The sequence below is a fragment of the Delphinus delphis genome, chromosome X, assembly GCF_949987515.2.
Source record: "Delphinus delphis chromosome X, mDelDel1.2, whole genome shotgun sequence".
Classification (NCBI taxonomy): domain Eukaryota; kingdom Metazoa; phylum Chordata; class Mammalia; order Artiodactyla; family Delphinidae; genus Delphinus; species Delphinus delphis.
Window position 1 is genome coordinate 15,393,542 of NC_082704.1, and position 15,021 is coordinate 15,408,562.

The following is a 15,021-nucleotide window of genomic DNA, read 5'->3' on the forward strand; positions in this document are numbered from 1 at the left end:
GTCTAATAATGCAGCTACTGGAGCTCTTGCCCTGGTCCAATTGAAAGTCTTTCTCCAGCTTTCCACTTGAAAGCTGATTAGGTGGCCGCCTGGGTACCAGGAGCTGGCTGTTCGTGGCTTTGCAACCTGTTTACAAATGTTGTTTCGTTGGCAGCACTGCTTTACTGAAGCAAGTGAGGAAAGGAAAAGGATGTGTGTTCATTGAAAACGAAACCACCTGTGGATCTTTCCAAGTAAGAACTTATGTTCTAACTATGTGAAGCATAGTAACTACCTTTCTCAAAGATGATCATTAAAACTAGAAAAGCAGGCTTCCCTGGTGGCGCAGTGGTTGAGTCCGCCTGCCGATGTAGGGGACACGGGTTCGTGCCCCAGTCCGGGAGGATCCCACATGCCGCGGAGCAGCTGGGCCCGTGAGCCATGGTCGCTGGGCCTGCGCGTACAGAGCCTGTGCTCCGCAACGGGAGAGGCCACAGCAGTGAGAGGCCCGTGTACCGCAAACAAAGAAACAAACAAACAAACAAACAAACAAAAAACTAGAAAAGCCCAGTCAAGAGAGGAACTTAAGTGTCTTTTGACCATTAGTAATGACTGAGATGAGGATCGTACAGCCAAATCTAAGACAATAGAGAAACTACTAAATAGATACGCTCTTATCTGTATTATGATTAGAGCTGTACATACACTTTATAGTTTGATTTCACTCAATTGTGAACTCTTCAAAGCAGAGGCTGAATGGATTCTCAGATGGGACTAAAACAGTTTTTGTACATAGTAAATGGCATCCTAGATGTTCTGGAAAGGAAGCTGGTCCTCCAGGTGCAGGCTGCTCTAGGCTGGGTTTTGGGGGCTTGGTGTTGGTACCTGAGATGGGGCACTGAGGCCCATCTGTTCTATGTGTAGAGATGAGAATAAGCCCATTGGCAGTGCCTCGGCCCCAAATCTGAAGCCAGGCAGATAGACATTGCATCCGCGATAGAAATATGAAGGGACCTGTCCAAGGTGCAGAATTCAAATAATTAAAATCTGAGATTGATAGCCAAGTCAGTGCAACAGGAAATAGTTTGATCTGTGGGTGGGGCAGCATATTTTTTAGGTACCTGGCTGGATCAGGCATCTATTATAAAATATTTGTCAGGACTTCCCTGGCAGTCCAGTGATTAAGACTCCACGCATCCAATGCAGGGGGCGAAGGTTTGATCCCTGGTCTGGGAACTAAGATCCCACGTGCGGTGCAGCCAAAAAAAAGAAAAAAAAATTCTGTCAAATTGCTTTGAATAAATGAGGCAAATGGAGTACTGGGTCTGGTTGTGTTAAAAGTGTGCATTTGGTGGCATTTTTGCAACCATCAGTACATTTGTTAGGTGCTTTCCAGCCTTCTCTCTTCATGGAGAGATGGGTGGGACAAGGGTGATGCGTATAGAAGCACTAGGGTTTTGGAAGAAGCATCCTCCCTCCTAACTGTGGAGAAGGAGAGGAAAGAAAAAAATTCTGATGCTTCTTTAGACTAAATTGGCCATGTCTCCTTTGCGGTACGTGGGCCTGTCACCGTTGTGGCCTCTCCCGTGGCGGAGCAAAGGCTACGGACGCGCGGCCTCAGCGGCCATGGCTCACGGGCCCAGCCGCTCCGCGGCATGTGGGATCTTCCCGGACCGGGGCACGAACCCGCGCCCCCTGCATCGGCAGGCGGAAAAAGGTGGAAAAACTAAGGATATCTGAATAAGACCTGTAGTTTAATGAATAGTAACTTACGAATGCTAATTTCTTAGCTTTGTACCGTTATTATGTAAGATGATAACATTAGGGGGAACTGGATGACAGGTGTTGAGGAACTCTGCAACTTCTCTGTAAATGTAAAATTATTGCAAAAGAAAACGTTTGTTTAAAAAATGGGCTTCGGTAAGAACAAACCGGAGCAGTCAATGAAGCAAAGACAAATTGCTATTCAGAGTACAGATTCCCTCTCACACTGGTGGAAAATCCTTTTGGGAGATGACTGTTTCATTCGTGTGAGAAAGTTACTTAGGTGAAAAAGCCTGTTACCTCCCAGAAGATAACCTAGCTGAGTTGGGGGAGGAAAGTGTGCTTTAATTTCAGGAGAATCAAATGGTGATTTCCTTCTTTAATAGCACATTCTGGTTGTGCAGTTTTCACTGCGGTAATTGTTTTCCATTTACGTAATCAACAAAAACTGGAATAACCTTATAACAGGGTTTATACACAGTAGGCTAAAGTGGATACACAGCTTAAGCTGAAAGACAATTATGTTATTTATAGGCTTTCTAGTAATGTTTTGTAAAGATTAGTCATCTTCATTGGGCTGCACTAGCCTCCCAGAGGAGGTGCCTGCACTTTATATTGTAGGAGGTGAGAGGGCTTAAAAGTCTTCAAACCTCCTGTCCTCTTCCCACCTTCCCGCGACAGTGCCTGAAGCATCCCTGTAGTTTATTCCTTTATTCAGTAAACATTTACTGAGTACATTAATAATAACAGCTGAAACAGAAGGAATAATTATTATGGGCCAGGTGATTTCCATGAACGCTTTTAATTTTCACGGCAACCATATGAGGCAAGAATGAGTTATTCTCTTTGAAGCTGCAGCTGAGGGTTCAGACTATTTAGGAAGCGCGGCCAGACAGGAAGTGAGTGGCGGAGCTGGGTGAACCTGCTTCTATCTGGCTCTTCTCACTTTGGATCATCATGGTAAAATGCCTAGCACTGCAGTGAACCATGCCACAGGGGCAGAGGGCAAAGGGCGAAGAGGGAATTTCATCTGTGTGCCCGTGGGAGTGCGGAGCCAGGGCCAGTGTGATAGGCCGGAGTCCTAGATTTGAGAGTTCAGCCACAGAGTGGTGGTCATCTAAGCAGCGGGAAAAGAAGACATCTCTGAGGGAGACGAGAGGAAAGGTGAGGCCAGAGTCTTCAGTCTGCCCACGTGTAGGCGGTAGGTGGTGGAGAAGGGGTTGCTTAGGAAATAAGCAGAGGCCAGGAGAGGGGAATATCGGGGATACTAAGTGCAGAGAGAATCTCAAGAAGTCATCCAGTGCTCTGAGAGGTCAGATGTGATGGAGAATGAGGAAGCAGTGGCAGTTACTAATTTGTGTCATTTGAATTCAGGCCAGTGTAATGGGAGAATCAGACCCAGACCCAGAGGAGTTAAGAGCCGGGGGGCAGCGAGGAAGGAGAGGGGGCAGAGACAGGGTGCGTGTCCTCCCAGTTTGGTGGCGGGTATAAGAAGGGAGGAAGGACGGTGCCATTTTCGAGGCTGGGAAGTGCTGGAGGGGTGGAGGATCTAGGGCTGAGTGAGAGGGTGATAATACGCAAGGAGGAGAAGGACAATTGATGTAGCAAGACCCGGAGCAAGGGGGACGCGGGGGGGCTGGAGGGCGCCAGGCGCAGAGGACGGTGGCACTGGGAGCATCTGTATAGAGGTCCTCCCTGAGAGAACCTTCCTTCCCCTTCCTGCTGTGTGCTCTCTTCTCTCTCCCAGTTTCTGAATAAGCCAGGGTGGTGTGCGGGGGCCGGCGGGTGGAGGGAGATTCAGAATCATCACCAAGGTCTGCAGTAGACTGGACTCTTGGCAGCTGGGGCAGCCTGAGGGCAATGTCCACCTGGGCGCTGGATCTGTGGGCGGAGTCCAAAACAAATGTCCTCTTGGTCATCATTTGGGGCTTATTTCAGAACAGAGGTGTGATTTCACCAAGCACCAAGCTTCTGATTTTAGTCTTTTATCAACACCACAAAATCACATTATCCCACTGATGATTAGATTACTCTCGCTAACATCATAATCACATTGCATACCCACATATACATCACTATTCACTTAGGGTAATCAGTTTTAATGACACTCGCTTCAGTTTCTTTCATAAATCACACACTTTTATGAGATAATGGAAGAGAAACATCTAATTTTATCTCAGACAAATGAAAAGTGAATGCGTGTGTTTTTAAATGTAGTTTTGTTGGCTTCCCACGTCCGTTACTTAAAGGGGAAAAAATATCTCCTGACTTCTCTTTTAGAAATAAATGAGGCAGAAGTACAGTGGATTTTGAATACCAAAGCATTCGCTTTAATTGCTGCAAACAAATAATAAACATAAGCTCCTCCTTAGTTGACTTTGCACAAATCTCAGCTGAATAGAAATCAATGGTTGTAAGCAGCGTGTCTGATATCCTCCCAAAGTGTTAAGGAGAAAAATCTTAACATCGCACCTTTACAGGAGCGGAATCAGACTCTCAGCCAGAATAGCAATTTCTTCCATCCAACAAACATATATTGAATTGCGACTATGTGCCAGGCCATGTACAGAGATGGATAAAACACATTTTCTGTGGTACCTGTAGAGAGAGCTTCAGCAGAGAGTAGCCGTGTCCCACCCATTTTTTTAATGTCTTTTGGTACGTGTAGGTGTCCTCTATTATTGCTTATAGGTTCCCTTGTCTTATTCATTTATTTGGTTGCGCTGGGTCTTAGTTGCAGCACGTGGGCTCCTCAGTTGCAGCAGGCGGGCTCCTTAGTTGTGGCACGTGAACTCTTAGTTGCAGCATGCACGTGGGATCCAGTTCCCTGACAAGGGATCGAACCTGGGCCCCTTGCATCGGGAGCGAGGAGTCTTATCCACTCCGCCACCAGGGAAGTCCCTGTTCCATCCATCTCTCCAAATGCACACCCAGGAATCTGAACGTGCATGGATTTTACTTCCCTCACCCACCCCCCTCCCACCGGGGAAAGACCAGCTGTCAGGAGTCCCCTTGGAATGTAACTGAGCCACCCTCCGTGGTGGACCTGCCCTGAGATCCCACCCCTGTGACTTCCTGCCCTCCCTCCCACCCCCTCCCAGTCCATCAGGAGGCACCAGATCCTTGCCTCGGGCTGTCCTTTAGGGGAACCCCGCCGGAGACAGGGGCTCAGAGAAGGAGAGTTTCTCTCCTGCTGGGGCGAACAGAAGTCGGCCTGAGGAAGCAGCATTCAAGGAGAAGTGGGTCCATCCAGTCTCTGGAATGATGGTGCTTAAACAAACCAACCAACCAGAAAAACCCCATTTTCTGCTCTTGAGCAGATGGCATGTTCTAGTTGAGAAAGCAAACACGATATATGAGCTCATTCACTAAATCCTGGTAGGTGCCAGGATAAAAGCAATTACGAGGTGAAATGGGAGCACTGAGGAGGAAGTATTATCTGTGGGGTGTGTGTGTCTCTGTGTGTGTGTGTGTGTGTGTGTGTGTGTGTGTGTGTGTGTGTGTGTAGTGGTGCGATTGCTTGGAGAGTCTCACAGAGGTTGTGTGGTGGCGGTGTTGGAGCTAATCTGTACTGATGAATTGGGATCCCAGGGAGAGAAGAGGAAGAAGGACATCTTGGCGACCTTTCCCCACGTATAGACTGTCCTCTGCCCTAGCACTTGTCTTTCTCCAAAATCACGTGCAAACTCTGTGTGGCATAGGAAGCTCTTTAAAATATGGTCCCATACTCTTCGTCTCCCTGAACTTCTCTTAGTATTTCCAGAACATGTGTTTTCACAGTTACTTTCCTTTGCATGTGCTACTCCCATCTCCTAGAATGCTCATCTCCCTGTTTTCAGCTTGGCAAGGTGACCCTCATCAATCTACTACCCAGAGCAAAAGAGGACACCTTGGCAACAACCCACAGAGCTCTGTCTCCAGAGCTGCGGCTGTGTTCCCCTGGTGCAGACACGTACCAGGGAGCTCGGCAAGCAGGGACTCCTCTCTGACTTCTGGTTGACCTGATGGGATATAGTCTTGCCGCCCAGGTCTTTTCCCTGGAGAGAGAGCTCCTAAATGAGACAGGCTGGGACCTGGGACCTTTTGCTGCAGTGCTTGCATCTGGACAAACATCTCCTCCAGCAACAAAATGCAAAGAAACTTATAAGGGACTAAAAATAACTGTGTGCATGCCCAGTCGGGGCAAATTCTGGACAACAAGATACAAAGAAATCAAAAAGCCAGAGTGCCACTTCTGAAGAGCTGGGAGCGAAAGCAGGGTACTCTGCATGATCCCTGCACACAACACCACCAAAGGGGTGGGCAGACCACTTAAGCCGCCCCTCCGGCCGGACCCCTGGATATGCTCCTACCCTCACCCTATAGAAGCAGTTCGCACCCCCCCGGGGAGCGAGCAAGCAAGGAAGCCTGTTGTTCTCTCTCCCGCCTGCTGCAGCCTTAATTTCTTGTCAGGCCTCTGATCAATTCCTGTTGATTAAGGAGGCCAGGGACCCTAGCAGGTAACACCCACGTCCACTCACTTCCACCTATAGATATGTTGAACCCCTTTCTTTCCAGCCTTCCAACGCCAACCGCTGTGGGGAAATGGAGAACTGAGGTAGAACGACATTTTCCTCTAGTCCCATCGCAAGTAGGCAGATTATAATTTTCTGTTAAGATTACCCTAAACCTAAGCCCTACACTTTGTTGATCTCTTTATCAAAATCGCCTTTGGATAATTAAGAGAAAATTTGGCCCTCGTTACAAAAAAATTGAAAAAGTTGATGCGTTTCAATCTCTAATCTTGCCCATGAGGGCTTTCCTGAGTGAGTGCAAACCTTTGGACAAAGGCCTGCTGCTCCATCCGCTTCAGCTTTCATCCGAGGTGCCTCGTTATGTCTTCCTCGGCAGCATTATGTCTCTGCTGAAGCAGAATTACAGCAAAACAAGTTAATTATTACAGAGTTGATATGATGGGCCTAGAAGAAGAAGGCTAGAATGAAGCCTTTTGAAGGAATATTATTCCCCATTGTAATAGGTTTTACTGCTATTAAGGATTAGTACATGATGGTTCCTACAACTGGATGAATTACATAAATGCTAATGTCAACATCAGACATCATTTAGAAGAGATATGGAGAAGCATTTTCTGTTTTTAAATGTCAAAACCATTTCTCATCCATCAAGTAGTAATTTTTCAATTTTCTTTTCACAAATATAGTACACTGTCAGTGCTACTGAAGTCGTAATTGATTTCACAGCTATGAAACCATGGGAAGCCAAAGGACCTTCGTTATAAGACTGAACTTGAAAATCTGAATGAGACACCACTTCCCCCAAGAACCACAAGATCAATGTACGACTGCAGCAGACGGAGCTGAACCATGCATTTACTACATAATCTTGGCTTCGGATGAGTGCCAGACGGCAGTGAGGTAGGTCTTAAGTGACCACCAAGGGCTCAAATGGCTTGCTTAGTAAAAAACATGGTGCTTTCAATTAAATGTCCAAGACAATTACATGGGAAACATCAGAGAGCTTCAGAAGTAGGACAGAAAGACTACATTTCACTAACCCAACACTCCCATTACCAACCTTCCCATCTTTTGGCATTTTGACAGAAACTTAGTTGTTCCAGGAAAGCATGACATTCCACACTCATGGAAAGGCACAATAAAAGTGCTTTGGAGTAAATGTCACTTTCCGGATAATATGTGGGTGATTTAAGGTCATGGAAGTGTGAAATGGCAGTATTCTTCTGCTTTCGATCTCTCAGCCAACATCTAGAACTCTGTTGAAATTCTTGAAGCTGGCCATCATTCTTATGGGAAAAATAAAATAAAATATCCCAACAGTCATGTCCCTTTACTGCAGAATTGACAAATCCTTTCTCTGTCATTTCCATTGGCTCTGTTTTTACCCCTTCCTCCAGTCCCACCAGTCATCAATTATTGGTGAAATGCCTAGGAGCTATGACAAATTCAGGTTGCAGTCTTCAGGCATCATGTAAATTACTGGGGTCTCCTGGTGGTTTGGAGGACCCAGCTGTTTGCCCTCTGAATTCATTCTAGAAGTATTGGACTAGAGTCAGCATAAGCCGTGGTTATTGCTAGACCAGCTAAGGAGGTGTTACTTATGTCCAGCCCAGAGGCTGATCCACTACCCTCAGAGAAACCAGGAAGTGGGTTCTTACCATGACCAGTCCAAGGCCAGTCAAGACAAACTTAAGACGAAAGGCAAGCTTGTGTTTGGCGTTCCTCTGCCCATCCTTTAGGGACCCCCATCTTTTCTGTATCCTAGGCTTAGATACCTGGGAAAGCACCTTAAATTATTAAGCCATAGTTCCCAAACTTCCTCAAGGGAATACAAGGTCAGTGAGATATTAATAGTCATTTGTTAACAACACACTCCCTGACAAGTATATTTGGGAAAGTATAATGTGCTGTATCCCTCCATGGGAGATGTGTGCAATGCCTGTCAGCACTAAATGCTCTAAGAAGCCTTGCCATTACAAGTACCTATTTATTTTATTTAACTCAGCTTTTCCTACATTTATTTGACTGTGGAGCACTTCCTTTCATGTCATAGCTGATAATGTATTGTGAAATTACCATTTCCTGGAGTTCAGCTATCGATTAAGAGGAACTTAGGACATGGAAGCGTTTTGATGCCACTTGGAAATTTTGGGGGAGTTGGCCCCTTCAAGCAGATTTGTGATTTCATGCAACTCATCTGTGCAGAAATGTAACTTTCTTTATGTCTCTGCAACAGATGTCAACCTGCTTGTGAGCCCCCATTTCCACTGATGGAGGAAATTACTAAACCTTGCCCCTTTAAGATGACTCAGCACCTTCTGATTGGCCACCTCTTGTGGGTAATTAATGACTGATTTGCTTTTGCATTTCAACTCAGTCCATTCTAAGTTCAATACCAGGGCTTTTCTCCACTCTTTTCTCCTGCACCCCTCGTCGCCCTCCTCTTCCTCCCTCCTCTCCTTCTCCTTCTCCGCTTCCCCTCTTCTCTTCCATGTCTCTTGCTCATCTCCCACCTCCTCCTGAGGACTGTGCCGTTTTGCAGGAAGCAACCACCTTGTACAGGTAAGTGCTTTACCATATTGTGTGCCAGAGCAGAGTGTGTCATTGTGAGACCACCATACCCTTCAGAAGCATGTGGAGAAATCATGTTAATTAAAATGTATTTTCCTCCTGGAAAAAGAATAACTTAGAGCCAAAATATCAGACAGTGGTTGGCTGGACACTCTCATTAATCCAGGTAGCTGTAAGAAGTAAATAAAAATCTTTTCCAAATGTGCTTTAATATGGGAAATCGAGCAAAACCCAGCACACTGAATATTTCATGGATATCAGCCATAATGCCATGCCTTTGCAGGGGAGTTAAGAAAAACATTTTTTTTTTAATTAGGAGAGTGAGAGGGGGCACCAGTAAAATGACAAACCTGCGTGTGAAGCAGAAACCCAAGGCATACAGCAAACAGAAGATACAGGCACTGGATTTTCCTTATTTATTTTGCCTGTATTCGTTGTAAACCCGCGCATTTTTTTTTTTTTTTTTGTGCGGTACGCGGACCTCTCACTGCTGTGGCCTCTCCCATTGTGGAGCACAGGCTCCGGCCGCGCAGGGTCAGTGGCCATGGCTCACGGGCCCAGCCGCTCCGCGGCATGTGGGATCTGCCCGGACTGGGGCACGAACCCGCATCCCCTGCATCGGCAGGCGGACTCTCAACCACTGCGCCACCAGGGAAGCCCCCATTTCTTATCTTTTTTTTTTTTGGTGGTACGCGGGCCTCTCACTGTTGTGGCCTCTCCCGTTGCAGAGCATAGGCTCCGGACGCGCAGGCTCAGCCGCCATGGCTCACGGGCCCAGCCGCTCCGTGTCATGTGGGATCTTCCCGGACCGGGGCACGAACCCGTGTCCACTGCATTGGCAGGTGGACTCTCAACCACTGCGCCACCAGGGAAGCCCCACCCGCGCATTTTATCAGGAGCTCTGCCTGCCACCTGTGGTGGAAAGTGCACCTTCCATTAACTGGAATAAGGAAAATAACAATGTTCCAGGATAGGAGAAAAGAACCACTTGGTAACTTTGTAGTGAGTGAGTGAGGACTTTCTGTGGCAGTAATGACGAGGCTGACCAAAAGGGAAACAATAATCAGCGGAAAACTATGTTTTGAATAAAACCCAAAGCAGGAAGTGTTCTAGGAGAATAGAGTTTTCTTGTATACGTATGTAGCCTTCTCTAACATAAACTGAATTTTAAATTCAAAGAAAAAATGGAGAGAAACATCATTTTTCATTATTTTTCATTTTCTTATAGGAAGCTTTGATCCAATTTATTTATCAGGCTGGTGAAAAGCCCCGGACATCTAAGATGACGGCAGATTGAATAGCAAGAAAGGTAGCTGTATTTTTGCTATAAAGACAAGTTAAATTAACCCACAGGAATCTGTTATTTATGTGATGCGTGTCTGACTTCATTATTCTCTAAAATGCCTGCTCTTTGTGATCATATCTATTTTATGTTCCATATGGTTGTTCAAAAAGTAAGTTAACAAACGTGACGTTTTAAAAAATTACTTAAGGAAACTGATGTTTTTTACAGGCTAACTACTACAGCAGGTACGGAACCCATGTCTCAAAGCTACCTTTTCCTATAATCACGTGAGAGAGCCAAACCTCCGTCCTCAAGTGGGGAGGAAGCTGACCGCACCATTAGAGGCTCTGCTTTTTTTCCTAAGAAATATTCCCTCTTTTAACAGATACATTTTATCAACTAAAAGCTAAGAGAACATAATAGAAGGGAAGAAAACAACTTATATCTACAGAGTTCCACAGGTTGTATGGATTTCTGGAGCAGGATAACCTGTGTGGTTATGGGGTGGGGGGAGGTGTGTGTCAAGTGTTTAAAGAAGCAGCACGTGAACTGAGGCTGTAGAGAAAGTGAGCATCGCAGGTCCCACTCCCCCCGCCCCAGGTGGCTGTCTCACCTGCTTAACCAATATTGGGCACGTATCCCAACGACTGGAATCTTCACTCTTCATCAGAAAAGCGAAGACTCAAAACTGACCTTCTGAACAACGTTCCTCCCTAGAACAATGTTTAAATGTTATTCTAAAAGCTCTGAAGCCTGAGCTGGGTCTGGTCGTCAGCGTGGGTAACGTTGACTACCCAGACTTCAGGTTCAGAGTGTGCTGGATGGTTGCCCATCCTATAACTGGCCGGCTCTGTGAACCTGGGCAAGTGATTTCACCTCAGTTTTGTTATTTACAAAATGAGGATGATAAGAGTAACTGTTCCTTGCTTTGAGGCCCTATTTAGGTAAGAAAGGCAAAGTCTTTGGCACTTAGGAATATCTCAATATGTTAGCGAGTAGATGGTGGTAGAGAGTAGCAGGGGAACCCCCAAATCTTATATGTGAATCCTTAATAAACTCCAGAGTCCGGGGCTGCTTTGGGATTGTTTAGAACCAATAGAAATGCGAGTACCTCTGAAGACAGGCCAGGGTGCCCCTTCCTGAGTGAGTGGGCAGCCCAGGTCTACACATCCAAGAGGATAAGAAACCTGAGTGACCAGGTAGCCTTGCTTTTACTGTTTCTAAGCACCTAGATTAATTTTGGACCTGGAGTCCACGCATGGGTTTGGACAGGAAGCTGAACACTTCTTGAGTTTGATTGTAAAATCTATGTGTTGAGGACTTCCCTGGTGGCGCAGTGGTTAAGAATCCACCTGCCAATGCAGAGGACATGGGTTCGATCCCTGGCCTAGGAAGATCCCACATGCCGCGGAGCAACTAAGCCCATGTGCCGCAACTACCGAGCCCACGTGCCACAACTACTGAAGCCCGTGCGCCTAGAGCCCGTGCTCCACAACAAGAGAAGCCACCACAATGTGAAGCCTGTGCACCACAAAGAGTAGCCCCTGCTCGATGCAACTAGAGAAAGCCTGCGTGCAGCAACGAAGACCCAATGCAGCCAAAAATAAATTAATTAATTTAAAAAAATCTATGTGTTGACTTTTCTCCAGAGAAGGCCTTTGGATTTCATCATATTTTCAAACCTGGGTCCTTTCAGAACCCACAAAAGGTTAGGAAGAGCTGCTCTAGGCTCTTGAAGAATCCTTTGTTTCCTCCCTAGAGACTTTATCTGGAGATTCTGATACCTTCATCATTCTCTGTCTCCAGCCACATGGTGTCTATTCAAGCCTAGACCTCTTCCCCTCCTCTGCCCCCACCCCGTCCTGTTTGTTCTCTTGGCATCAACCTCGCCCCCATCTGCAACCTGCCTCCTCACAAGCCTGTCTCCAAACTGCAGCATTTTATCCAACCACGCTTACTCTGCTCCGGAAGCTCTGGCCACCCGCTCTCTGCTGCCCCCTCTTGTTCAAACTGACGGGGACCTAGGAGGATTCCTTTCGTGGGTCATTGCTTGGGCAATCTCCGCTGGGAAAATAGTTGGCCCTGCCTGTGGTTCAAGAAGGCATTGTGGTGTTGGCTCGCCCCTGTGGGCATGTAATTACACGGCCTTATTTCCAGAACTCCAGAAAAGGCCTTTGAAATGGAGAATATTCTCCCACGGCTTGATGCCCGAGATTTTGTACTCAGAGAACAATCCATTTTTTTAAAGATCTTTATTGGAGTATAATTGCTTTACAATGGTGTGTTAGTTTCTGCTGTATAACAGAGTGAATCAGTTATGCATATACATGTATCCCCATATCGCCTCCCTCTTGCGTCTCTCTCCTGAGAACAGTCCATTTTAACTGGAGATTCTTATCCGCGTGCAAATGTATGTGGAACAAGGAGGGTTCTCATTCGCCCACACTGTAGTGTGAATGAAGGGTCTGAAGGTGGGTTTGGGGAGGGCAAGAGAAGGGAAAAGGAGGGTGCTGAGCCCACAAGTAGGGACAGTAGGGAAGTAGGTGGATCCCCAGGGGTGTAGGGGGGAGGAGTGGGGGAAGGCAACTGAACAGAAACTTCTGCCCTTCCACTTTTTCACAGGGTCCATTTGTACCTGCGTTGTCTTCGTAAGCATGTTTTCATCATGAGTGCTTCCTGCTTCGTCCCTTCATTTTATCCCTGGCAACGAAGGGCAGGGGGAAGAACAAGGGGCCTCTGATGCACATGCAGCTCTAGCTGCTTTGCTGCGAACAGAGGGGAGGGAGGGATGAACTCATGCCGAGTGAGCACCTGCTATCTGCCAGTTAGCAAGGATATCCGCATCACATCAGCATTAGCTGTTGGAGAGGGTTGAAATAAGTCACTGAGCAGAGCCACGGCATGCTGGGAGAGAAGGGAACTAAGTCAGAAGAAGTGAGTTAGAACCAGCCAGAAGGCATAAAGCGGACTCACTTAGCCATCCTGTCCTCTTCATTAATGTCTCCCTTTCGACAGAAGAGGAAGCTGAGAATCAGGGTAAAGGACACCCCTAGGATCCCACAGCTCGTTTACGGTAGAGCTGAGTTTGGGTTCTTTTCTGTCCAAGAGAAGTCTCACACCCTTCTTGTGTCAACATGGCATGCAAAAGAGACAAAGGGGACATCTGACTTTGCTTGGGTATATCTGCAAGTGGGTGTCAGCTGTTAAGCTACAGGTACTATATTTCCAGAAGAACTCAGATAAGAAATTTGGGATACACACAGTGGGATAGAGTGTTCTATTCTTCCTTCCTTCCTTAGAAAAAAAAAAGAAAAAAAATAAGGAAAGAAAAAAAAAAGAGAAACCAAGGTAGCTGAAGGGCATACTTTCTGGAGAGCTCCAAAGATAAAAATGATATTCTAGCTCGGAATTTATCTTAATGAGGAAGACTCAATCAATGGAAAATGACAGGTGGGATAATTTAAAGTTCAAGTTTCCTTCTTCTGTTTGTTTGTATAAAAGAGAACCAACTTTTTGATCATTGTTTGCTCAGCTGTAATATTCTGCTGCATAAGGAAGATTGAACACCGAATACCACAGTAATATGTTATTGGCATCTTTCTTTTTTCATATCTTACATGTTGATTGTAAAACCATCCAGAGAGACTGATAGCTGTAATATATTGCAGATTCTCAGCTTCAAATTAATTTCATAACAGCGCAGTAGAGCTAGATATTCTCTGCTCTAAGAAGTAACTCAAAATTGGTAATATTATTTTTCTTTGCTCTTTTGAAACCCTAGGTCTGGTTATTTTCTTGATTGGATAACCTATCTAGACTTTACTTCCTTATGATCCATTACCTGCTTCAGTGGTTACCACCTCCTTTGAAGTGTCCAATCCTCCAGCAGGTAAGCGCCCCCAGGGTGAGCTGCACAAAGCATAGTGTGAGCAGGGGAACTGTGTGTGAGCTCTTGAAATCCATGCCTCCAAAATTCCATTTCACATCCAGAGTTCCGGCTTGAGTCACTGGGCCCGTGTAGACACAGCCTCAGCCAATGACCACGTGAGTCCTTCTGTCCGCCGGCCCAAGCTCCTCTATCCGAGGAGAGAAGGTAAGAGCACTGTGTTCCTTCTTCTCTGTCACTTGGGGGAAGGGGTTGTGAACAAAAGGACCTGGCACCTTCTTCTGTCACCTTTGAGTCTCAGGATCCCTCTGGCTGCCATAATCAAAGGATCAAAAATGGGTTCTGTTCTTCCATTTCCTTCCGTAGAGCTGTGCTGTCCAATATGGTAGCCACTAGCCACTTGTAGTCATTTAACTTACTTAAAATTAAAGTGAATAAAAATGGCTTCGGGCTTCCCTGGTGGCGCAGTGGTTGGGAGTCTGCCTGCCGATGCAGGGGACGCGGGTTCGTGCCCCGGTCTGGGAGGATCCCACATGACGTGGAGCGGCTGGGCCCGTGGGCCATGGCCGCTGAGCCTGCGCGTCCGGATCCTGTGCTCCACAACGGGAGAGGCCACAGCAGTGAGAGGCCCGCGTACTAAAAAAAAAAAAAAAAAAAAAAGGCTTCTTATTAAGTTGGGTTATGATTTAATTCCTCAGTCACACTAGCCACATTTCAAGTGCTTGGAAGCCACAGGTAGCTAGTGGCTATGGTTTGGGGAGTGCAGATGAAGAATATCCCCATCGTTGCAGAAAGTTCTTTTTGACAGCTCTGCTCTGGACCCTAACTGATTCCAATCTTGAAGGAAGAACAGCATATTGATTAGTTGCAGTGAGAAGGGAAAACATTTCAGGACAGAATTTGCAGGGACAAATGTTTGTTGTTTTGGTGTGGTAGAATGCCCTAGGAAGAGAGCATCTTTAAATCTCTAGTTTTCTGCAGTAGTCTCAGCTTTATAAGCATATCCAGAAAGAATTTAGGGT

The 15,021-nt window shown here is 46.3% G+C and overlaps 1 long non-coding RNA gene across 2 annotated transcripts; it reads left to right on the top strand.

Moving 5' to 3' along the window:
* Positions 1-2,806: 2,806 nt before the first annotated feature.
* LOC132418967 (uncharacterized) lies at positions 2,807-14,332 on the top strand. Of its 2 annotated transcripts, XR_009518058.1 has the most exons (6): positions 2,807-2,907; positions 6,944-7,157; positions 8,494-8,596; positions 10,057-10,137; positions 13,895-14,002; positions 14,104-14,332. It is a non-coding gene; the product is annotated as an uncharacterized lncRNA (long non-coding RNA). The 2 variants fall into 2 exon arrangements; XR_009518059.1 differs by lacking the exons at positions 13,895-14,002; positions 14,104-14,332 and adding an exon at positions 11,432-11,692.
* The last annotated feature ends 689 nt before the right edge of the window (positions 14,333-15,021 follow it).